The 26657-nt window shown below is 48.0% G+C and overlaps 1 pseudogene; it reads right to left on the bottom strand.

Moving 5' to 3' along the window:
* The window catches only part of LOC109885429 (cdc42-interacting protein 4 homolog), a 39243-nt pseudogene extending 19610 nt beyond the window's left edge, over window positions 1–19633 (bottom strand).
* Between the last annotated feature and the right edge of the window lie 7024 nt (window positions 19634–26657).

Here is a 26657-nt window from a genome sequence, read left to right as displayed (position 1 = left end):
TGTGTTGGTGTGTGTGTGTGTGTTGGTGTGTGTGTGTTGGGGTGTGTGTTGATGTGTGTGTGTTCTCACCTGTTTGCCGTTGGTGTTCTGCCCTGCCATACTGATCCCGTCCAGACATTTAGTGATGATGGGTAAAACCTTCTTCTCTACCTCAGCAAACTGACTGTAGCCCTCTGCCAAGCACCTGATACGCCGCTCATCCATATCCTGCAGCTTCTACACACACACACACACACACACACACATTATATACACACACACATATTATATACACACACACAAAAAACTGTCCTGTATAACTGACCTTGAGGGGACACAAAATTCAGTCCCATTCAAAATTATATTTTCGCTAACCCCTAAACTAAACCTATCCTTAAACCCTAGCGCCTAACCCTAATTCCAACCTTAACCCTAAACCCCTAGACCAGGGGTGTCAAACTCAAATACCCAGTGGGCCAAAACGTAAAACCTGAACAAAGTCACGGGCCAACATTGAACAAATTAACCTTTTAATATGGACCCAAACAAGTTTTGCTTTAACATTGAATATGGAACAAGCATCGCTTATTACCATACAATATATAATTTAATAGTGGAGACATGCAAAATCGAATTTCAAATGAAAAAAACACATCAATGGCATTCATTTATTAAATAAATAAAATTTCAATAAAAATTGTATGCCTCTTTTCTATTTGCAGCCTTCTGATTTAAATACCAAAATAAACTTTTCCCACTGGCTAATAATTTGACAAATAAAATGATAATAAATCAATCAACCATTCAAGCCCATGCCTTGTAGCAAGAAAAAGTGCATAAAGAAAACGTTAATTATTGCACACTGGTCTAATCTGATGTGCCCAAGCCAGATACCTGGCATCTCTTCTTGGATGCTAGTTCATCAATGTCTGGGCTCAAGCTCTGAGCTGAAGAAATCCTCAGTATCGAGCAAAGATGTTCATCAGTCAGACGTCTCCTGTGAGTTGTTTTGGTCATCTTCATCGAGGAGAAAGGTTGCTCGCATAGATAAGTGCTGCCGAACATGGAGAGCATCTGAGCAGCTTGGGTGCGGAGCTGAGGCATTGTGTCAGGGATGAACCGTGGAAACTGTGCGGCGCCCACAGCATCATACTTTGACTTCAGCGTGTCGTTGCACTGGAGTTCAATCAGCTCCATTTGGATGTTGGTTGGTGCATTTTCCACATCAACTGCGAAGGGATTACTAAGCAGTTCAAACTTGCATTTATGGGCATCGAAGTCGGCAAATCGCCGGCTAAACTCAGCGGCGAGAACACTGAGTTTTTCAGCAAACTGTGCGCATGGGAACACGGCGGTAGAGATCTGCACTTTTATGGATTGGCAGCAGGGAAAATGGCAAGGGTTTCAATGCAGCATCTGATTCTCCCACAGGCACAGTTTAGTTTTGAAGGCCCTCACTGCAGCGTACATGTCTGTGATGATGCGCCCCCGCCCCTGAAGCTGCAGGTTCAGCGCATCGAGATGGCTCGAGATGTCACAGAGAAAGGCCAGCTCACACAGGAACTTTTGCTCCCGGAGCTCTGCTGTATCCTTCCCTTTGGTTTCCAGGAATTGACATATTTCCTCACGAAACATCTGTTCAGTACTTTTCCTCTGCTTAGCCATCTCACCTCTGTGTGATACGGCACGTCTGCGTATTCCGAACCACACTCCTCCAGAAAAGATTTAAACTGGCGGTGATTTAGACCTTTGGCTCTTATAAAGTTAACTACCTGTGTTACTGTGGTCATAACATGTTCCATCTTTAGGGCTTTGGCACACAGTGCTTCCTGATGTATGATGCAGTGGTAAACAGTTAGCTCACCTGCACAGTTCTCTTCCCGCATCTTCTCCCGAACCATGCCCACCAGTCCACTCTTTTTACCGCACATCGCTGGCGCACCATCTGTCGTTAATCCAACGAGTTTATCCCACGGCAGCTTTATTTCAGTTACACATTTGGAAACCTCCTCAAAGATTTCCTTTCCTGTGGTTGTGCCATGCATTGATTTGAATCCTAATAGCTCCTCCGTAACACACAGATTTGAGTCCACTCCACGGATGAAGACTGACAGCTGAGCAGTATCAGATGCGTCGCAGCTGTCATCCACAGCGAGGGAGAACGCAACAAAATCTTTTCCCTTTTCCATCAGCTGGTCATACAGATTGGTGGCAAGATCACATGTGCGATCAGCTACTGTGTTCCTGCTCAGGCTCACGTTTGAAAATGCTTGTTTTTTCTCTGGGCATACGAGGTCACAAACCTTCATCATGCACTTTTTCATGAACTCTCCCTCATTAAAGGGCCGGGCTGATTTTGCGATCTCTGCTGCCACTATATAACTAGCCTTTACAGCAGCCTCGCTTTGTGATGTGGCTTTTTTAAACATATTCTGTTGTGAAACCAAACTTATTTTCATCTCCTCTACTTTCTGGCTCCTTTGAGTCATGTCCAGGTCCTTGTATTTGTCATGGTGTTTCGTTTCATAGTGTCGTCTAATGTTGTACTCCTTACTTACAGCCACGTTGACTCCACAAACAAGACAAACAGGTTTGTCTTTTACATATGTAAACAGATATTCTGCCTCCCACTTGTCCAGAAAGCTCCTGTTTTCTGCCTTTCTTTTTGCCATTTTTGAGAAGGGTTAGCTCGCTGACAGTTGTAGCGTCTATGTTGCTATGACTACTGTCACAGAGGAGAGAGCGTTTCTGGGTCCTGTCCTGATTGGCGCGCGAAAACAGCAGAGCATTATGGGATTCGTAGTATTAGTGGTGAATGCGCTGTATAATACCGGCGGGCCAGCTCTAGTAGTAATTTGGTATTGTCTCGCGGGCCAAATATAAATTACCCCGCGGGCCAAATTTGGCCCACGGGCCAGAGTTTGCCACCCATGCCCTAGACTAACAAAATGTCCCCAGTTGGATCTAATGTTTGTTTGTTTACTATTCTAGTAGAGACTTCTGGTCCCCACAAGTATAGTTAAACCCATCCACACACACACCACACACACACACACACACCACACACACTACAGTACCAGTCACATTGATCTCACACACACACACACACACTACAGTACCAGTCAACAGGACATTTCAGGGTTTCTTTATTTTTTACTATTTTCTGTTTATATTTGAGATTCTTCAAAGTAGCCACCCTTTGCCTTGATGACAGCTTTACACACTCTTGGCATTCTCTCAACCAGCTTCATGAGGTAGTCACCTGGAATGCATTTAAATTAACAGGTGTGCCTTGTTAGAAGTTAATTTGTGGAATTTCTTTCCTTCTTGATGCGTTTGAGACAATCAGTTCTGTTGTGACAAGGTAGGGGTGGTATACAGAAGATTTGGTAAAAGACCAAGTCCATATAAATGGCAAGAACAGCTCAAATAAGCAAAGAGAAACGACAGCCTATCGTTACTTTAAGACATAAAGGTCAGTCAATCTGGAAAATGTCAAGAACTTTGAAAGTTTCTTCAAGTCCAGTCACAAAAACCATCAAGAGCTATGATGAAACTGGCTCTCATGAGGACCACAGGAAAGGAAGACCCAGAGTTACCTCTGCTGCAGAGGATAAGTTCATTAGAGTTACCAGCCTCAGTTATTGCAGCCCAAATAAATGCTTCAGAGTTCAAGTAACAGACACATCTCAACATCAACTGTTCAGAGGAGACTGTGTGAATCAGACCTTCATGGTCAAATTGCTGCAAAGAAACCACTACTGAAGGACACCAATAAGAAGAAGAGACTTGCTTTGGCCAAGAAACACAAACAATGGACATTAGACCAGTGGAAATCTGTCCTCTGGTCTGATGAGTCTAAATTTGAGATGTTGTTTCCAACCGCTGTGCATTTGTGAGACACAGAGTAGGTGAACGGATGATCTCTACATGTGTGGTTCCCACCGTGAAGCATGGAGGAGGAGGTGTGATGGGGTGCTTTGCTGGTGACACTGTTAGTGATTTATTTAGAATTCAAAAAGGCACACTTAACCAGCATGGCTACCACATCATTCTGCGCTTAGTGGTACTATCATTTGTTTTTCAACAGGACAATGACCCAACACAGGCTGTGTAAGGGCTATTTGACCAAGGAGAGTGATTGAGTGCCGCATCAGATGACCTGGTCTCCACAAATCACTCGACCTCAACCCAATTGAGATGGTTTGGGATGAGTTGGACCGCAGAGTGAAGGAAAAGCAGCCAACACACGCTCAGCATACCTTAAAGACCGTTGCATTCCTCATGAAGCTGGTTGAGAGAATTCCAAGAGTGTGCAAAGCTGTCATCAAGGCAAAGGTTGGCTACTTTGAAGAATCTCAAATATAAAATATATTTTGATAACTTTTTTGGTTCCTACATGATTCCATGTGTTATTTCAGAGCTTTGATGTCGTCACTATTATTCTACAATGCAGAAAATAGTCAATATTAAGAAAAACCCTTGAATGAGTTTGTGTCCAAACCTTTGACTGGTACTGTGTGTGTATATACAGTTGAAATCGGAAGTTTACATACACCTTAAGCCAATTACATTTAAACTTAGTTTTTCACAATTCCTGACATTTAATCATAGTAAAAATGTCCTGTCTTAGTTCAGTTAGGATCACCACTTTATTTTAAGAATATGAAATGTCAGAAAAATAGTAGAGAGAATGATTTATTTCAGCTTTAATTTCTTTCATCACATTCCCAGTGGGTCAGAAGTTCATATACACTCAATTCGTATTTGGTAGCATTGCCTTTAAATTGTTTAACTTCTGTCAAATGTTTCGGGTAGCCTTCCACAAGCTACCCACAATAAGTTGGGTGAATTTTGGCCCATTCCTCCTGACAGAGCTGGTGTAACTGAGTCAGGTTTGTAGGCCTCCTTGCTCGCACACGCTTTTTCAGTTCTGCCCACAAATGTTCTATAGGATTGAGGTCAGGGCTTTGTGATGGCCAATCCAATACCTTGACTTTGTTGTCCTTAAGCCATTTTGACACAACTTTGGAAGTATGCTTGGGGTCATTGTCCATTTGGTAGACCCATTTGCAACCAAGCTTTAACTTCCTGACTGATGTCTTGAGATGTTGTTTCAATATATCCACATAGTTTTCCTGCCTAATGATGCCATCTATTTTGAAGTGCACCAGTCCCTCCTGCAGCAAAGCACCCCCACAACATGATGCTGCCTCCCCCATGCTTCACGGTTGGGATGATGTTCTTCGGCTTGCAAGCCTCCCCCTTTCTCCTCCAAACATAACTATGGTCATTACGGCCAAACAGTTCTATTTTCCTTTCATCAGACCAGAGGATATTTCTCCAAAAAGTACCATCTTTGTCCCCATGTGCAGTTGCAAACCGTAGTCTGGCTTTATGGCAGTTTTGGAGCAGTGGCTTCTTCCTTGCTGAGCGGTCTCTCAGGTTCTGTCGATATAGGACTTGTTTTACTGTGGATAAAGATCATTTTGTACCTGTTTCCATCCAGCACCTTCACAAGGTCCTTTGCTGTTGTTCTGGGATTGATTTTTACTTTTCGCACCAAAGTACGTTCATTTCTAGGAGACAGAATGTGTCTCCTTCATGAGTGGTATGACGGCTGCGTTGTCCCATGGCGTTTGTTTGTACAGATTAACGTGGTACCTTCAGGTACCTTGGTACCTTCATCCCAAGGATGAACCAGAGGTGGAGGTCTACAATTGTTTTTATGAGGTCTTGGCTGATTTCTTTAGATTTTCACATGATGTCAAGCAAAGAGGCACCGAGTTTGAAAGTAGGCCTTGAAATACATCCACAGGTACACCTCCAATTGACTCAATTAGCCTATCAGAAGCTTCTAAAGCCATGACATCATTTTCTGAAATTTTCCAAGCTGTTTAAAGGCACAGTCAACTTAGTGTATGTAAACTTCTGACCCACTGGAATTGTGATACAGTGAATTATAAGTGAAATAATCTGTCTGTAAACTAATGTTGGAAAAATGACTTGTGTCGTACACAAAGTAGATGTCCTAACCGACTTGCCAAAACTATAGTTTGTTAATTCTTGTTAACAAACTATAGTTTTGTCAAGTCGGTTAAGACATCTACTTTGTGCATGACACAAGTCATTTTTCCAACATGGAGTGGTTGAAAAACAAGATTTAACGACTCCAACCTAAGTGTGTTTAAACTTCCGAGGTAAATCAGTAAGTAAAGTGTGTTACATTAAACAGCTGCGGTATCTCTGTGTAGTAGAAGGTGTTCTGTTCCTTGTTGTATTTCTGGAGCTGGGCGGCGTAGTCGTTCCTGCACTCCTCCGCTGTGTGTGTCTTCACATGGGCATGCTGCTTCACCTGGACACACACACACACACACACACACACCTGTATTAACTGGTATATAGGTACGTATGCTGCTTCACCTGGACACACACACACACACACACACACACACACCTGTATTAACTGGTATATAGGTACGTATGCTGCTTCACCTGGACACACACACACACACCTGTATTAACTGGTATACAGGTAGGTATGCTGCTTCACCTGGACACACACACACACACACACACACACACACACACCTGTATTAACTGGTATATAGGTACGTATGCTGCTTCACCTGGACACACACCTGTATTAACTGGTATATAGGTACGCATGCTGCTTCACCTGGACACACACCTGTATTAACTGGTATATAGGTACGTATGCTGCTTCACCTGGACACACACCTGTATTAACTGGTATATAGGTACGTATGCTGCTTCACCTGGACACACACCTGTATTAACTGGTATATAGGTACGCATGCTGCTTCACCTGGACACACACACACCTGTATTAACTGGTATATAGGTACGCATGCTGCTTCACCTGGACACACACACACCTGTATTAACTGGTATATAGGTACGTATGCTGCTTCACCTGGACACACACACACACCTGTATTAACTGGTATATAGGTACGTATGCTGCTTCACCTGGACACACACCTGTATTAACTGGTATATAGGTACGTATGCTGCTTCACCTGAACACACCTGTATTAACTGGTATACAGGTACGTATGCTGCTTCACCTGAACACACACACCTGTATTACCTGGTATATAGGTACGTATGCTGCTTCACCTGAACACACACACCTGTATTACCTGGTATATAGGTACGCATGCTGCTTCACCTGAACACACACACACACCTGTATTAACTGGTATATAGGTACGCATGCTGCTTCACCTGGACACACACCTGTATTACCTGGTATATAGGTACGTATGCTGCTTCACCTGAACACACACACACACACACACACACCTGTATTAACTGGTATATAGGTACGTATGCTGCTTCACCTGGACACACGCCTGTATTACCTGGTATATAGGTACGTATGCTGCTTCACCTGGACACACACCTGTATTAACTGGTATATAGGTACGTATGCTGCTTCACCTGGACACACACACCTGTATTAACTGGTATATAGGTACGTATGCTGCTTCACCTGGACACACACACCTGTATTAACTGGTATATAGGTACGTATGCTGCTTCACCTGGACACACACACACCTGTATTAACTGGTATATAGGTACGTATGCTGCTTCACCTGGACACACACACCTGTATTACCTGGTATACAGGTACGTATGCTGCTTCACCTGGACACACACCTGTATTAACTGGTATATAGGTACGTATGCTGCTTCACCTGGACACACACCTGTATTAACTGGTATATAGGTACGTATGCTGCTTCACCTGGACACACACCAGTATTACCTGGTATATAGGTACATATGCTGCTTCACCTGGACACACACCTGTATTAACTGGTATATAGGTACGTATGCTGCTTCACCTGGACACACACCTGTATTAACTGGTATATAGGTACGTATGCTGCTTCACCTGGACACACACCTGTATTAACTGGTATACAGGTACGTATGCTGCTTCACCTGGACACACACACCTGTATTAACTGGTATACAGGTACGTATGCTGCTTCACCTGGACACACACACACACACACACCTGTATTACCTGGTATACAGGTACGTATGCTGCTTCACCTGGACACACCTGTATTAACTGGTATACAGGTACGTATGCTGCTTCACCTGGACACACACACACCTGTATTAACTGGTATACAGGTACGTATGCTGCTTCACCTGGACACACCTGTATTAACTGGTATATAGGTACGTATGCTGCTTCACCTGGACACACACACCTGTATTAACTGGTATACAGGTACGTATGCTGCTTCACCTGGACACACACACACACACACACCTGTATTAACTGGTATATAGGTACGTATGCTGCTTCACCAGGACACACACACACCTGTATTAACTGGTATACAGGTACGTATGCTGCTTCACCTGGACACACACACACACCTGTATTAACTGGTATATAGGTACGTATGCTGCTTCACCTGGATACACCTGTATTAACTGGTATACAGGGACGTGGTGTGAACGTTAATCTGTGAGTGTGTGTACCTTCTCAACATCTGCTTTCACAGCGTTTGTGTCGTTCTCAATTTTCTCCGCTTGCTGTGTGGCTTTCTCTGCCTCTCCCCACTCCTTGGCAAAACGCCTCTTAGTCTGCACACCACACACACACACACAGAGAGACTTGGTTTAGTGAGGGTTATCGGGGATCATCAACTGGATTCAGCCACAGGACGATTACTTCCTGAGCAGATGGACGGTCAGAGGGCCACAACATATTTATAAATCATTTGTAGAGCAAATTGACTAAAACAATCATTTCAAACCTTGCTTACATTTATATATGATCCTGTCTCTCTATTAGGAGTGGGAACACATTTATATATGATCCTGTCTCTCTATTAGGAGTGGGAACACATTTATATATGATCCTGTCTCTCTATTAGGAGTGGGAACACATTTATATATGATCCTGTCTCTCTATTAGGAGCGGGAACACATTTATATATGATCCTGTCTCTCTATTAGGAGCGGGAATACATTTATATATGATCCTGTCTCTCTATTAGGAGTGGGAATACATTTATATATGATCCTGTCTCTCTATTAGGAGTGGGAATACATTTATATATGATCCTGTCTCTCTATTAGGAGTGGGAACACATTTAAATATGATCCTGTCTCTCTATTAGGAGTGGGAACACATTTATATATGATCCTGTCTCTCTATTAGGAGTGGGAATACATTTATATATGATCCTGTCTCTCTATTAGGAGTGGGAATACATTTATATATGATCCTGTCTCTCTATTAGGAGTGGGAACACATTTATATATGATCCTGTCTCTCTATTAGGAGTGGGAACACATTTATATATGATCCTGTCTCTCTATTAGGAGTGGGAACACATTTATATATGATCCTGTCTCTCTATTAGGAGTGGGAACACATTTATATATGATCCTGTCTATTAGGAGCGGGAATACATTTATATATGATCCTGTCTCTCTATTAGGAGTGGGAACACATTTATATATGATCCTGTCTCTCTATTAGGAGTGGGAACACATTTATATATGATCCTGTCTCTCTATTAGGAGTGGGAACACTGGGGAACACATTTATATATGATCCTGTCTATTAGGAGTGGGAACACATTTATATATGATCCTGTCTCTCTATTAGGAGTGGGAACACATTTATATATGATCCTGTCTCTCTACTAGGAGTGGGAACACATTTATATATGATCCTGTCTCTCTATTAGGAGTGGGAACACTGGGGAACACATTTATATATGATCCTGTCTATTAGGAGCGGGAACACATTTATATATGATCCTGTCTCTCTATTAGGAGTGGGAACACATTTATATATGATCCTGTCTCTCTATTAGGAGTGGGAATACATTTATATATGATCCTGTCTCTCTATTAGGAGTGGGAATACTGGGGAATACATTTATATATGATCCTGTCTCTCTATTAGGAGTGGGAATACTGGGGAACACATTTACAACCATGTAAACCACTTGGAGCTGACTTCCTGGTGTTGTCGAACAATGAACATTCAACCAATTTATTTGTTTTGCTCAGAAACTTTGGGGGGGGGGGGGGGGGTGCCAATCAAAACCATATAGGGGTTATAACATATTCACTCTCAATCTCCCCCCTCCCTCCTCCCTCTCTCCCTCCCCTCCCCTCACACAGAAACCTCCCCCCTCCCTCTCCTTTCCCTCTCCCCCCTCCCTCTCCCCTCCCTCCCTCCCCTCCCCTCACACAGAAACTCACATTCTCCAGCTGTTTGAAACTGATCTCCAAGTTCTGTTGAGCTTTTTTGGCATCGGCCAGGTACTGGGGGAGAGAGAGAGATTAGTTAGATGACAACATCAAAGTGAGTTCAACATGTCGGTGATGTTATCTCCTACCCTCCCTCTCTCCTCCCCTCCCACCCTCTCTCCTCCCTCTCTCCCCTCCCTCCCTCTCTCTCTCCTCCCTCCATCTCTCCTTCCTTCCCCCTCTCCCCCCCCCCTCCCTCCCCTCCATCTCTCCTTCCTTCCCCCTCTCTCCCCCCCCTCCCCTCCCTCTCCCTCCCCTCCACTCCACTCCTTCCCCCCCTCTCATCTCTCCCTCCATCTCTCTCTCACGGTTTTGCGTTCTTGTTTGAGGTCCTGAAGGTATTTGGTGAGTTCTACACAGATTCCAGTCATCATGTTCTCTGCTATCAGCTCTCTCTGGCCCGCATAGTCATTCAGCTCATTCACAATGTCCTGGAATGACTGGTGATTGGTGAACCTGCAGGTGGAGGGGCAACAAGACCGAGGGGATAGAGAGAGATTAGTTAGATGACAACATAGCCACTCTCTAGCCACTTTAAACTATGCCACTTTGTTTACATACCCTACATTACCCTACATTACTCATCTCATATGTATATACTGTACTCAATATCATCTACTGCATCTTGCCTATGCCATTCTGTACCATCACTCATTCATATATCTTTATGTACATATTCTTTATCCCTTTACACTTGTGTGTATAAGGTTGTAGTTGTGGAATTGTTAGGTTAAATTACTCGTTGGTTATTACTGCATTGTCGGTACTAGAAGCACCAGCATTTTGCTACACTCGCATTAACATCTGCTAACCATGTGAATGTGACAAATAACATTTGATTTGAATGTGATTGGTTCACTTCCAGGAAACAGGGTTCAAGGGTTGTATGTTATTGGTTCACTTCCAGGAAACAGGGTTCAAGGGTTGTATGTTATTGGTTCACTTCCAGGAAACAGGGTTCAAGGGTTGTATGTTATTGGTTCACTTCCAGGAAACAGGGGTAAAGAGTTGTATGTTATTGGTTCACTTCCAGGAAACAGGGGTAAAGAGTTGTATGTTATTGGTTCACTTCCAGGAAACAGGGGTAAAGAGTTGTATGTTATTGGTTCACTTCCAGGAAACAGGGGTAAAGAGTTGTATGTGATTGGTGGGATAAAGAAATCTGTCTGTCTAATAAAGACAAACACGAGAGACAAAGGATAAGCACAGCATTCATCTGATAATCACTAACTGATTAGAGAGAGGACACAGACAGAGACAGAGAGACAGACAGAGAGGCAGACAGAGAGAGGCAGACAGAGAGGCAGACAGAGAGGCAGACAGAGAGGCAGACAGAGAGGCAGACAGAGAGAGGACACAGACAGAGACAGAGAGGCAGACAGAGAGAGGACACAGACAGAGACAGAGAGACAGACAGAGAGAGGCAGACAGAGAGGCAGACAGAGAGGCAGACAGAGAGGCAGACAGAGAGGCAGACAGAGAGGCAGACAGAGAGAGGCAGACAGAGAGGCAGACAGAGAGAGGCAGACAGAGAGGCAGACAGAGACACAACTCACCCACACTCTTGCTCCTCCTTGCTGCCTCGTTTAAGGTATTTCTTGGAGAGGTTTCTGAGAGGAAGAGAGAATGTCAGGGTTACATTCTAACAACTAATTAAAATACACAGACACAGACAGACAGACAAAAACAGACACAGACAGAGCACACAGACAGAGAGACACACACACACACACAGAGACACACAGACAGAGCACACAGACAGAGCACACAGAGAGCACACAGAGAGCACACAGAGAGCACACAGAGAGCACACAGAGAGCACACAGAGAGCACACAGAGAGCGCACAGAGAGCACACAGACAGACTGTCTGTCTGTGTGCTCTGTCTGTCTGTGTGCTCTGTCAGACAGACAGAAACAGACAGACAGACACCTGAGTTGCTTGGCGTAGTTCTGTTCTATCTCGGTCCGTTCTCTCACAAACTTCACATATCGGTCCACCAGATCCAGTCCTGACTGGGTGTGTTTATCAATACCATCATACTGGTCCTACAGACAGGAGAGACAGAACAGGGTTAGATACTGGACTGATACAACACACTCCTCTACCATCATACTTGTCCTACAGACAGGAGAGACAGAACAGGGTTAGATACTGGACTGATACAACACACTCCTCTACCATCATACTGGTCCTACAGACAGGAGACAGAACAGGGTTAGATACTGGACTGATATAACACACTCCTCTACCATCATACTGGTCCTACAGACAGGAGAGACAGAACAGGGTTAGATACTGGACTGATACAACACACTCCTCTAACATCATACTGGTCCTACAGACAGGAGAGACAGAACAGGGTTAGATACTGGACTGATATAACACACTCCTCTACCATCATACTGGTCCTACAGACAGGAGAGAGAACAGGGTTAGATACTGGACTGATACAACACACTCCTCTACCATCATACTGGTCCTACAGACAGGAGAGACAGAACAGGGTTAGATACTGGACTGATATAACACACTCCTCTACCATCATACTGGTCCTACAGACAGGAGAGACAGAACAGGGTTAGATACTGGACTGATACAACACACTCCTCTACCTCCTGTCCTACAGACAGGAGACAGAACAGGGTTAGATACTGGACTGATACAACACACTCCTCTACCATCATACTGGTCCTACAGACAGGAGACAGAACAGGGTTAGATACTGGACTGATACAACACACTCCTCTACCATCATACTGGTCCTACAGACAGGAGAGAGAACAGGGTTAGATACTGGACTGATATAACACACTACTCTATACAGTAGTAATATAACTACTAGTTACAGGACAGGAACACTGCTCCTCTTACATCACTACACCAGCCAGTTGTACAGGTATATCCTCTTCACTATGTATCCAACCCTGGTCTCTGTCTGACAGACGATCTGCTATCTACGGGCTGGGTTGAGTTCTCTCACTCACACACTCTGACTCACTCACTATGTGGGTATCTACGGGCTGGGTTGAGTTCACTCTCTGACTCACTGACTATGTAGGTATGTAGGGATCTCTGTGTCTGAAGTCCATGGTGACTGAGACACAGATAGACTCTCCTCAGAGACAGACAGACACTCTCCTCAGAGACAGACAGACAGACTCTCCTCAGAGACAGACAGACAGACAGACTCTCCTCAGAGACAGACAGACAGACAGACTCTCCTCAGAGACGCAGATAGACTCTCCTCAGAGACGCAGATAGACTCTCCTCAGAGACGCAGATAGACTCTCCTCAGAGACGCAGATAGACTCTCCTCAGAGACGCAGATAGACTCTCCTCAGAGACGCAGATAGACTCTCCTCAGAGACGCAGATAGACTCTCCTCAGAGACGCAGATAGACTCTCCTCAGAGACGCAGATAGACTCTCCTCAGAGACGCAGATAGACTCTCCTCAGAGACGCAGATAGACTCTCCTCAGAGACGCAGATAGACTCTCCTCAGAGACGCAGATAGACTCTCCTCAGAGACGCAGATAGACTCTCCTCAGAGACACAGAGGCTGCATCCCCTACTACTAACCAGGCCCACTAGGGTTCTGGTCTAAAGTAGTACCCTACTACTAACCAGGCCCACTAGGGGTCTGGTCTAAAGTTGTACCCTACTACTAACCAGGCCCACTAGGGGTCTGGTCTAAAGTAGTGCCCTACTACTAACCAGGCCGACTGGGGGTCTGGTCTAAAGTAGTGCCCTACTACTAACCAGGCCGACTGGGGGTCTGGTCTAAAGTAGTGCCCTACTACTAACCAGGCCCACTAGGGGTCTGGTCTAAAGTAGTGCACTATGTAGGGAATATAGTGCCATTTGGGATGTAGCCATGTACTAAACAGAGCTAATGATCTGAATAGAGGTATTTATACAGAACATATTTACTACAGTCATGTCCTCAATACTACATCTGAACCAGGACACAGAGAGAGAGGTAGGGAGAGGGAACGAGGGGACAGGGGGTGAGACAGAGGGAGAGAGAGGTAGGGAGAGGGAACGAGAGGGGACAGGGTGGTGAGAGAGGGAGGGGACGAGCGAGAGAGAAAGGAGAGAGAAAGAGAGAGAAAGAGAGAAAAAGAAAGAGAGAGAGAGAGAGAGAAGGTGAGAGAAAGGAGAGAAAGAGAATAACATTTCAGAGCCACTTATTGGGTCAAACCTAGTATAAACTGTCTGGAGACTACTGCTGATATACACCTAGTATAAACTCTGTCTGGAGACTCCTGCTGATATACACCTAGTGTAACCTCTGTCTGGAGACTACTGCTGATATACACCTAGTGTAACCTCTGTCTGGAGACTACTGCTGCCTCTGCTCTGATAAGAGGTCCAGACCTTAGTGGCGCCGGCCTTTCTCTACACTGGCCCTGTAACATTAAGGTCCCTGGTTCAACCCCCAGTCTGACTGCTTGTCCCCAATAAGACGCTGCCACAGGATAATCCCCCTGGTCATCATGTGTTGGAACTTGGAACCCTGCCCCTGTTCTGTTGTGTTCCGTTGTGTTCCGTTGTAGCTGAGGTTTGGGTTACGTCCTAAATCGCACCCTTTTCCCTACACAGTGCACTACCTCGGCTCTGGTCAAAAGTAGCGCACTAGCATATAGGGAATATAGTGCCAGATTTGGAACGCAGACCTGGTCAGGTTCCAGCTGCTGGGGATTCAAAACAACAGCCCAGCCCGTTGGAGAGATTTAAACATGCGACCTTATTTCCTTTCCTCTCTCCTATCAGTGATCTAACACAACTAGACAGGGTTAGATTCCATAGATTCCACCTACCAGAGCAATGATGTAACCTGAGGGAGAACATTATACAGAACACATTTACTACAGTCATGTCCTCAATACTGCATCTGAACCAGGACAGAGAGAGAGAGAGAGAGAGAAAGAGAGAGAGAGAGAGCGGTAGGGAGAGGAGAGAGAGAGAGGAGGAGAGGAGAGAGAGAGGGGGAGAAGAGAGGAGAGGAGAGGAGGAAGAAGAGAAGGGGGAGAGGAGAGAGAGAGAGGAGGAGAGGAGAGAGAGTAGAGGAGAGGAGAGAGAGGAGGAGAGGAGAGAGAAGAGAGGAGGAAGAAGAGAGAGAGGAAAGAGGAGCAGAGAGAGAATGGGGAAAGGAGGAGAGAGAGATAGGGGAGAGGAGAGAGAGGAGGAGAGGAGAGAGAGAGTAGAGGAGAGGAGAGAGAGGAGGAGATGAGAGAGAGAAGAGAGGAGGAAGAAGAGAAGGGGGAGAGGAGAGAGAGAGTAGAGGAGAGGAGAGAGGAGGAGAGAGAAGAGAGGAGGAAGGAGAGAGAGAGGAAAGAGGAGCAGAGAGAGAATGGCGAAAGGAGGAGAGAGAGATAGGGGAGAGGAGAGAAAGAACATGATGACATCATCATCATAACACTGAGGCTACCTATCAGCCAGGAGAGTCCCTGTCCATTGAAAGGGTTAAAGGGGTACTTTGGGATTTTGGCATTGTATCCCTTTATCTACCTCCCCAGAGTCAGATGTCCTCATGGATATCATGTTTGTGTCACCGCATGAAGTTTGAAGGACGTTGCTAAGAAACGTAATTACTAACTAGGATTAGAGCAATGACTGGAAGACTATGGGTGTTAGCATTGGCTCACTAAACTACCTCCAACGTCCCTCACACTTCACACAGACGAATGGGATCCATGAGTTCATCTGACTCTGCGGAGGTAGAGAAAGGGCCTCAATGCCAAAATCCTGAAGTACCCCTTTAAGAGAGAATAACTACTAGGGCTGATGGGAGAATTTATGTCCAAATGGCCTCCTATTCCATACATACTAGACCAGAGCCCAAATGGCCTCCTATTCCCTACATACTAGACCAAAACCCATGGGCCCAAACGGCCTTCTATTCCCTAAATACTGGACCAGAACTGAAATGGCCTCCTATTCCCTACATACCAGAGCCCAAATGACCTCCCATTCCCTATATACTAGACCAGAGCCCCATGGGCCCAAATGGCCTCCTATTTCCCATGGGCCAAAATGGCCTCCTATTCCCTACATACTAGACCAAAGCCCCATGGGCCCAAATAGCCTCCTATTCCCTACATACTAGACCAGAGCCCCATGGGCCCAAAATGGCCTCCTATTCCCCATGGGCCCAAATGGCCTCCTATTCCCCATGGGCCCAAATGGCCTCCTATTCCCCATGGGCCCAAATGGCCTCCTATTCCCCATGGGCCCAAATGGCCTCCTATTCCCCATGGGCCCAAATGGCCTCCTATTCCCCATGGGCCCAAATGGCCTCCTATTCCCCATGGGCCCAAATGGCCTCCTATTCCCCATGGGCCCAAATGGCCTCCCATTCCCTACATACTAGACCAGAGCCCAAATGGCCTCCTATTCCCTACATACTAGACCAGAGCCCTATGGACCCAAATGGCCTCCTATTTTCTACATACTAGACCAGAGCCCAAATGGCCTCCTATTTCCTACATACTAGACCAGTGCCCCATGAGCCCAAATGGCCTCTTATTCCCTACATACTAGACCAAAAGCCATTGGCCCAAACGGCCTTCTAATCCCTAAATACTAGACCAGAACTGAAATGGCCTCCTATTCCCTACATACTAGACCAGAGCCCCATGGGCTGACAAAATGGCCTCCTATTCCCCATGGGCCCAAATGGCCTCCTATTCCCCATGGGCCCAAATGGCCTCCTATTCCCCATGGGCCCAAATGGCCTCCTATTTTCTACATACTAGACCAGAGCCCAAATGGCCTCCTATTTCCTACATACTAGACCAGTGCCCCATGAGCCCAAATGGCCTCTTATTCCCTACATACTAGACCAAAAGCCATTGGCCCAAACGGCCTTCTAATCCCTAAATACTAGACCAGAACTGAAATGGCCTCCTATTCCCTACATACTAGACCAGAGCCCCATGGGCTGACAAAATGGCCTCCTATTCCCCATGGGCCCAAATGGCCTCCTATTCCCCATGGGCCCAAATGGCCTCCTATTCCCCATGGGCCCAAATGGCCAACTATTCCTCATGGGCCAAAATGGCATCCCATTCCCTACATACCAGAGCCCAAATGACCTCCTATTCCCTACATACTAGACCAGAGCCCCATGGGCCAACAAAATGGCCTCCTATTCCCCATGGGCCCAAATGGCCTCCTATTCCCCATGGGCCCAAATGGCCTCCTATTCCCCATGGGCCCAAATGGCCAACTATTCCCCATGGGCCAAAATGGCATCCCATTCCCTACATACCAGAGCCCAAATGACCTCCTATTCCCTACATACTAGACCAGAGCCCCATGGGCCGACAAAATGGCCTCCTATTCCCCATGGGCCCAAATGGCCTCCTATTCCCCATGGGCCCAAATGGCCTCCTATTCCCCATGGGCCCAAATGGCCTCCTATTCCCCATGGGCCCAAATGGCCTCCTATTCCCCATGGGCCCAAATGGCCTCCTATTCCCCATGGGCCCAAATGGCCTCCTATTCCCCATGGGCCCAAATGGCCTCCTATTCCCTACATACTAGACCAGGCCCCAAATGGCCTCCTATTCCCTACATACTAGACCAGAGCCCCATGGACCCAAATGGCCTCCTATTCCCTACATACTAGACCAGGGCCCAAATGGCCTCCTATTCCCTACATACTAGACCAGAGCCCCATGGGCCCAAATGGCCTCCTATTCCCTACATACTAGACCAGGCCCCAAATGGCCTCCTATTCCCTACATACTAGACCACTCATATTCCCTACATACTAGACCAGAGCCCAAATGGCCTCCTATTTCCTACATACTAGACCAGAGCCCCGTGGACCCAAATGGCCTCCTATTCCCTACATACTAGACCAGGCCCCAAATGGCCTCCTATTCCCTACATACTAGACCACTCATATTCCCTACATACTAGACCAGAGCCCAAATGGCCTCCTATTTCCTACATACTAGACCAGAGCCCCGTGGACCCAAATGGCCTCCTATTCCCTACATACTAGACCAGAGCCCAAATGGCCTCCTATTCCCTACATACTAGACCAGAGCCCAAATGGCCTCCTATTCCCTTCATACTAGACCAGAGCCCAAATGGCCTCCTATTCCCTACATACTAGACCAGAGCCCAAATGGCCTCCTATTCCCTTCATACTAGACCAGAGCCCCATGGACATATTCACAAAGCATGTCAGAGTAGCTCTGCTGATCAGGGACCAGGTTCCACCTCTTATTATTCAGGGTCTAAATAAAAAGGCCAAACTGATCCTGGATCAGCACTCCTACTCTGAGGCGCTTCATGAACATGGACCCTGGTCAAAAGTAGTGCACTATATAGGGAATGGGGTTTGCCACGTAGGACATAGACTGTCTCCATAGAGTGTGTGACCTGCTGACTGAAACCCTACTTACTGGCCTGTGGCTATGAACTGTACAAGTTGTCCTTTTGATTCAGATCTAGGATCAACGTACACTACCATCACTCCACGAGTTGGATCAACTCAAAACTGACCTTAGACCAGTGTCTAACTCCATTCGAGTACTCCTCCCCTGGTGAGATCAGACTGCCCATAACCCCCTGACAATATGGTTCAATATGGTTCACCTGAGTTGGTTCAATAACGGTTCACACCTCGTCACCGCACGCACAAAACACGAGTAATTCAATAGTATCTCTACAAACCAACTAAATGTTATGATAACATCAATGACTTGCTCATACGTTGAATATGATCATATGGGTTGTAACTAGTTTATATGCGGATGCTGGACAACAACAAAAAAATGGATCTATTACAGAAGCCTAACTAGCTAAGTCGCCTTTAATAGGTCAAGGTATGCAACATTGCGAAATAACAGCCGCCCTCAAGCTACAAGCTAATTTAGTCTACTTGCCGTGAGTTGTCATCAACTTTGTTAGAGTTAACAGTTGAAAACAATGTCAAAGGCATGTATTATTTTTGAGACAGCAAAAACAATCACCTTCTCCAGGGAATTTGCTGTTATTGTGTAGCTAAGGTTACTGTAGCTAGTGCATATGTCCTTACCCAAAGATCCGTCCCCCAATCCATGTTTTCAAAGTTCCCCCCTACAGAAAAAGGAGGCTTTCTATCAATCTTTAGTTCCCAAACTCTTGGAGGATCCACAAACTTTTGTCTAGAGAGGGGAGATGTCGGAGGAAATGTCGGGAAGTTGACGCCTCAATCATCCGTTCCTTCAAGGGAAAGACAAATATTTTCGCCCGGTCGTCTTGAAACTAGTTTTGGTCGCAAGACAAGAGAGGGTGGGAGGGTTGGTCACCAGTCTTTCCAGATTTCATGTCGCGAATGTTTCGCTTGGTCTTAAAGGAGCCGAGGTTCATTCTTTGAAGTGTCAAGGTTTATACCAAAATGGGAAACACATTTATACATTTTATTGTTACATCTTAAATGTTGCTTATTTACCTTTGTGTAACGTACTACTTTTGCCTAACCAATCTAGGAAATCTGAGTGAGTAGTAGGCTGTAAAATGATTTATTTTCATGTTAGCTACATGCATTTATTCATTACTACAACCATTACAATAATAAGCAACTAATCTACCATTACTGTTAAAATCAATACCACGACGACGAGCCTATGATTACGATAAAAACGATAACCATTCCTGTTATGAGAATCTCAAGAGGACTAAACCATTTGCGCGTTGGCCACACTTTTAGAAAGCCCAGAGAACTTGGTCGGTACTAGCTACCAGTCAAAAACCCCGATTATTTCTACAATTCCTCTTCCTTAAATGTGATTTTAAAACTAACCTTAACCACACTACTGACCTTATACAAATAGTTGTTTTCATGAATTTGTAATGATATAACCCATTTCGACTTTGTGGCTGTGTTAAATAGTGGAAACCGAGGCGGTCAACATCAGTAGGTGTGCTTGCGGCCCCGCCTCTCTCCCGTTTTACCTGTTTTCCAGACAGGTTCTACAGCACACCGGTTAACGGCTCAAGTCTGACAGGAAGTGGTTGTTTCTGGTATTACATGCCCCAGTTTATCACTGCAACTGACGCCCACACATATCCCTCAATAGTTCATAAGAATTATCTTCATTTTATTCTTAAACCTTTATTACAGTATTATTTCCCTACATACAAAACTAAAGCAGTAATGTGCACGTTTTATTTACAATCTAATATAACATTTCATATTGCAGTTTTATGGAAAGCCTCTCTCTTTTTTTATCATTCTTTTTTTTTAACCTTTATTTAACCAGGCAAGTCAGTTAAGAACAAATTCTCATTTTCAATGACGGCCTAGGAACAGTGGGTTAACTGCCTGTTCAGGGGCAGAACAACAGATTTTGTACCTTGTCAGCTCAGGGATTTGAACTTGCAACCTTTCGGTTACTAGTCCAATGCTCTAACCACTAGGCTACCCTGCCGAAATGTACATAAAAAAAGATAAATCCTATCTGAGTCAGACAAAGATGTTCATATAATAGGTAAGATATACAACAACCTTGCCGAGGGCCTATTCAACTGACAATCTCTGAGAAAATAATATAAACTATTGGAACCAAGACTTAAAAATAACTAACGAAATTACAGGTAATAAAAATGTACCCTTAATCCAGTATAAACTAATGTCCACTCTAAAAAAAAAAGTAGGGGTTCAACAAGGGTTCTTCTGAGATCCTCAAAGTTCTTTGAAGAACCTTAAGGTTCTTGACACTGAAAATGCCCCCCAAAAGGTTCTTCTAACCCTAACCCCAGGAGATGGGGTTCATCGAGGAACCTCCTTAGTTGGTGGGGGTTCTTGAAGGAACCTAACTCCCCAACTGAACCTAACTGCCCAACTGAACCCAACTGTCCAACTGAACCTAACTGCCCAACTGAACCTAACTGTCCAACTGAACCTGACTGCCCAACTGAACCTAACTGTCCAACTGAACCTAACTGTCCAACTGAACCTAACTGCCCAACTGAACCTAACTGTCCAACTGAACCTAACTGTCCAACTGAACCTAACTGCCCAACTGAACCTAACTGCCTAACTGAACCTAACTGCCCAACATTTGGTTTTGAATTTCAAAGGACAGCAGGTGCAGATCTCCTCAATTTAAGGTTTGTCCCTTGTATGATCTACATTGATATTGTTTTATGATGATACCATCTATCATTTCATATTTGTGCAAATCTTTCTAAAAAACTGAAAATAGACACAATTCAATAGATATCAATCAACAAAGAGGTAAGAATATGTAGGCTATAAGAGTATGTTGAAGGCTAGCTGTATTGGGTGGAGATGACTGAACTGCTCACTTGTGTGTCTGTGTCTGCAGGTAAACAGACTAGGAGGCATGCAAAGGTATGTCAATTGGAGTGGCAAACCGTCTTGCAGTGGCAACCCGTCGTGTAGTAGCAGTGGCAACCCGTCATGTAGTAGCAGTGGCAACCCGTCATGTAGTAGCAGTGGCAACCCGTCGTGTAGTAGCAGTGGCAACCCGTCGTGTAGTGGCAGTGGCAACCCGTCGTGCAGTGGCAGTGGCAACCCGTTGTGCAGTGGCAACCCGTTGTGCAGTGGCAACCCGTCGTGCAGTGGCAACCCGTCGTGCAGTGGCAACCCGTCGTGTAGTAGCAGTGGCAACCCGTTGTGTAGTAGCAGTGGCAACCCGTCGTGCAGTGGCAGTGGCAACCCGTCGTGCAGTGGCAGTGGCAACCCGTCGTGCAGTGGCAACCCATCGTGCAGTGGCAACCCGTCGTGTAGTAGCAGTGGCAACCCGTTGTGTAGTAGCAGTGGGAACCCGTCGTGCAGTGGCAGTGGCAACCCGTCGTGCAGTGGCAGTGGCAACCCGTCGTGTAGTAGCAGTGGCAACCCATTGTGTAGTAGCAGTGGCAACCCGTCGTGTAGTAGCAGTGGCAACCCGTTGTGTAGTAGCAGTGGCAACCCGTCGTGTAGTAGCAGTGGCAACCCGTCGTGCAGTGGCAGTGGCAACCCGTTGTGTAGTAGCAGTCGCAACCCGTCGTGCAGTGGCAACCCGTCGTGCAGTGGCAACCCGTCGTGTAGTAGCAGTGGCAACCCGTCGTGCAGTGGCAACCCGTCGTGCAGTGGCAACCCGTCATGCAGTGGCAACCCGTCGTGCAGTGGCAGTGGCAACCCGTCGTGCAGTGGCAACCCGTCATGCAGTGGCAACCCGTCGTGTAGTGGCAACCCGTCATGCATTGGCAACCCGTAGTGCAGTGGCAGTGGCAACCCGTCGTGTAGTAGCAGTGGCAACCCGTTGTGTAGTAGCAGTGGCAACCCGTCGTGTAGTAGAAGTGGCAACCCGTTGTGTAGTAGCAGTGGCAACCCGTCGTGTAGTAGCAGTGGCAACCGGTCGTGCAGTGGCAACCCGTCGTGTAGTAGCAGTGGCAACCCGTCGTGTAGTAGCAGTGGCAACCCGTTGTGCAGTAGCAGTGGCAACCCGTCGTGTAGTAGCAGTGGCAACCCGTCGTGTAGTAGCAGTGGCAACCCGTTGTGTAGTAGCAGTGGCAACACGTCGTGTAGTAGCAGTGGCAACCCGTTGTGTAGTAGCATTGGCAACCCGTCGTGTAGTAGCAGTGGCAACCCGTCGTGCAGTGGCAACCCATCGTGCAGTGGCAGTGGCAACCCGTCGTGCAGTGGCAACCCGTCGTGTAGTAGCAGTGGCAACCCGTCGTGCAGTGGCAACCCGTTGTGTAGTAGCAGTGACAACCCGTTGTGTAGTAGCAGTGGCAACCCGTCGTGCAGTGGCAACTCGTTGTGTAGTAGCAGTGGCAACCCGTTGTGCAGTGGCAGTGGCAACCCGTTGTGTAGTAGCAGTGGCAACCCGTCGTGTAGTAGCAGTGGCAACCCGTTGTGCAGTGGCAACCCGTCGTGTAGTAGCAGTGGCAACCCGTTGTGCAGTGGCAACCCGTCGTGCAGTGGCAACCCGTCGTGAAGTGGCAACCCGTCGGGCAGTGGCAACCCGTCGTGCAGTGGCAACCCGTCGGGCAGTGGCAACCCGTCGTGCAGTGGCAACCCGTCGTGTAGTAGCAGTGGCAACCCGTCGTGCAGTGGCAGTGGCAACCCGTCGTGTAGTAGCAGTGGCAACCCGTCGTGTAGTAGCAGTGGCAACCCGTCGTGTAGTAGCAGTGGCAACCCGTCGTGCAGTGGCAGTGGCAACCCGTCGTGCAGTGGCAGTGGCAACCCGTCGTGCAGTGGCAACCCGTCGTGCAGTGGCAACCCGTTGTGTAGTAGCAGTGGCAACCCGTCGTGTAGTAGCAGTGGCAACCCGTTGTGTAGTAGCAGTGGCAACCCGTCGTGTAGTAGCAGTGGCAACCCGTCGTGCAGTGGCAGTGGCAACCCGTTGTGTAGTAGCAGTCGCAACCCGTCGTGCAGTGGCAACCCGTCGTGCAGTGGCAACCCGTCGTGTAGTAGCAGTGGCAACCCGTCGTGCAGTGGCAACCCGTCATGCAGTGGCAACCCGTCGTGCAGTGGCAGTGGCAACCCGTCGTGCAGTGGCAACCCGTCGTGCAGTGGCAACCCGTCGTGTAGTGGCAACCCGTCATGCATTGGCAACCCGTAGTGCAGTGGCAGTGGCAACCCGTCGTGTAGTAGCAGTGGCAACCCGTTGTGTAGTAGCAGTGGCAACCCGTCGTGTAGTAGAAGTGGCAACCCGTTGTGTAGTAGCAGTGGCAACCCGTCGTGTAGTAGCAGTGGCAACCCGTCGTGCAGTGGCAACCCGTCGTGTAGTAGCAGTGGCAACCCGTCGTGTAGTAGCAGTGGCAACCCGTTGTGCAGTAGCAGTGGCAACCCGTCGTGTAGTAGCAGTGGCAACCCGTCGTGTAGTAGCAGTGGCAACCCGTTGTGTAGTAGCAGTGGCAACCCGTCGTGTAGTAGCAGTGGCAACCCGTTGTGTAGTAGCAGTGGCAACCCGTCGTGTAGTAGCAGTGGCAACCCGTCGTGCAGTGGCAACCCATCGTGCAGTGGCAGTGGCAACCCGTCGTGCAGTGGCAACCCGTCGTGTAGTAGCAGTGGCAACCCGTCGTGCAGTGGCAACCCGTTGTGTAGTAGCAGTGACAATCCGTTGTGTAGTAGCAGTGGCAACCCGTCGTGCAGTGGCAACTCGTTGTGTAGTAGCAGTGGCAACCCGTTGTGCAGTGGCAGTGGCAACCCGTTGTGTAGTAGCAGTGGCAACCCGTCGTGTAGTAGCAGTGGCAACCCGTTGTGCAGTGGCAACCCGTCGTGTAGTAGCAGTGGCAACCCGTTGTGCAGTGGCAACCCGTCGTGCAGTGGCAACCCGTCGTGCAGTGGCAACCCGTCGGGCAGTGGCAACCCGTCGTGCAGTGGCAACCCGTCGGGCAGTGGCAACCCGTCGTGCAGTGGCAACCCATCGTGTAGTAGCAGTGGCAACCCGTCGTGCAGTGGCAGTGGCAACCCGTCGTGTAGTAGCAGTGGCAACCCGTCGTGTAGTAGCAGTGGCAACCCGTCGTGTAGTAGCAGTGGCAACCCGTCGTGCAGTGGCAGTGGCAACCCGTCGTGCAGTGGCAGTGGCAACCCGTCGTGCAGTGGCAACCCGTCGTGCAGTGGCAACCCGTTGTGTAGTAGCAGTGGCAACCCGTCATGCAGTGGCAACCCGTCGTGCAGTGGCAACCCGTCGTGCAGTGGTAGTAGCAACCCGTCGTGCAGTGGCAACCCGTCGTGCAGTGGCAGAGGCAACCCGTCGTGCAGTGGCAGTGGCAACCCGTCGTGCAGTAGCAACCCGTCATGCAGTGGCAGTGGCAACCCGTCGTGCAGTAGCAACCCGTCATGCAGTGGCAACCCGTCATGCAGTGGCAACCCGTCATGCAGTGGCAGTGGCAACCCGTCATGCAGTGGTAGTAGCAACCCGTCGTGCAGTGGCAACCCGTCGTGCAGTGGCAGTGGCAACCCGTCGTGCAGTAGCAACCCGTCATGCAGTGGCAGTGGCAACCCGTCGTGCAGTAGCAACCCGTCATGCAGTGGCAACCCGTCATGCAGTGGCAACCCGTCATGCAGTGGCAGTGGCAACCCGTCATGCAGTGGCAGTGGCAACCCGTCATGCAGTGGCAGTGGCAACCCGTCGTGCAGTGGCAACCCGTCGTGCAGTGGCAACCCGTCGTGCAGTGGCAACCCGTTGTGTAGTAGCAGTGGCAACCCGTTGTGCAGTGGCAGTGGCAACCCGTCGTGCAGTAGCAACCCGTCATGCAGTGGCAGTGGCAACCCGTCGTGCAGTAGCAACCCGTCATGCAGTGGCAACCCGTCATGCAGTGGCAACCCGTCATGCAGTGGCAGTGGCAACCCGTCATGCAGTGGTAGTAGCAACCCGTCGTGCAGTGGCAACCCGTCGTGCAGTGGCAGTGGCAACCCGTCGTGCAGTAGCAACCCGTCATGCAGTGGCAGTGGCAACCCGTCGTGCAGTAGCAACCCGTCATGCAGTGGCAACCCGTCATGCAGTGGCAACCCGTCATGCAGTGGCAGTGGCAACCCGTCATGCAGTGGCAGTGGCAACCCGTCATGCAGTGGCAGTGGCAACCCGTCGTGCAGTGGCAACCCGTCGTGCAGTGGCAACCCGTTGTGTAGTAGCAGTGGCAACCCGTTGTGCAGTGGCAGTGGCAACCCGTTGTGCAGTGGCAACCTGTCGTGTAGTAGCAGTGGCAACCCGTCGTGCAGTGGCAGTGGCAACCCGTCGTGTAGCAGCAGTGGCAACCCGTCGTGTAGTAGCAGTGGCAACCCGTCGTGTAGTAGCAGTGGCAACCCGTCGTGCAGTGGCAGTGACAACCCGTCGTGCAGTGGCAGTGGCAACCCGTCGTGCAGTGGCAACCCGTCGTGCAGTGGCAACCCGTTGTGTAGTAGCAGTGGCAACCCGTCATGCAGTGGCAACCCGTCGTGCAGTGGCAACCCGTCGTGCAGTGGTAGTAGCAACCCGTCGTGCAGTGGCAACCCGTCGTGCAGTGGCAGTGGCAACCCGTCGTGCAGTAGCAACCCGTCATGCAGTGGCAGTGGCAACCCGTCGTGCAGTAGCAACCCGTCATGCAGTGGCAACCCGTCATGCATTGGCAACCCGTCGTGCAGTGGCAACCCGTCGTGCAGTGGTAGTAGCAACCCGTCGTGCAGTGGCAACCCGTCGTGCAGTGGCAGTGGCAACCCGTCGTGCAGTAGCAACCCGTCATGCAGTGGCAGTGGCAACCCGTCGTGCAGTAGCAACCCGTCATGCAGTGGCAACCCGTCATGCATTGGCAACCCGTCATGCAGTGGCAGTGGCAACCCGTCATGCAGTGGCAGTGGCAACCCGTCATGCAGTGGCAGTGGCAACCCGTCGTGCAGTGGCAACCCGTCGTGTTTTG

The sequence above is a fragment of the Oncorhynchus kisutch genome, unplaced genomic scaffold (genome assembly GCF_002021735.2).
Source record: "Oncorhynchus kisutch isolate 150728-3 unplaced genomic scaffold, Okis_V2 scaffold835, whole genome shotgun sequence".
In the NCBI taxonomy this organism is placed as follows: domain Eukaryota; kingdom Metazoa; phylum Chordata; class Actinopteri; order Salmoniformes; family Salmonidae; genus Oncorhynchus; species Oncorhynchus kisutch.
Note: the sequence above shows the minus strand (reverse complement) of the source record. Positions and strands in the feature narration are given on the sequence as shown.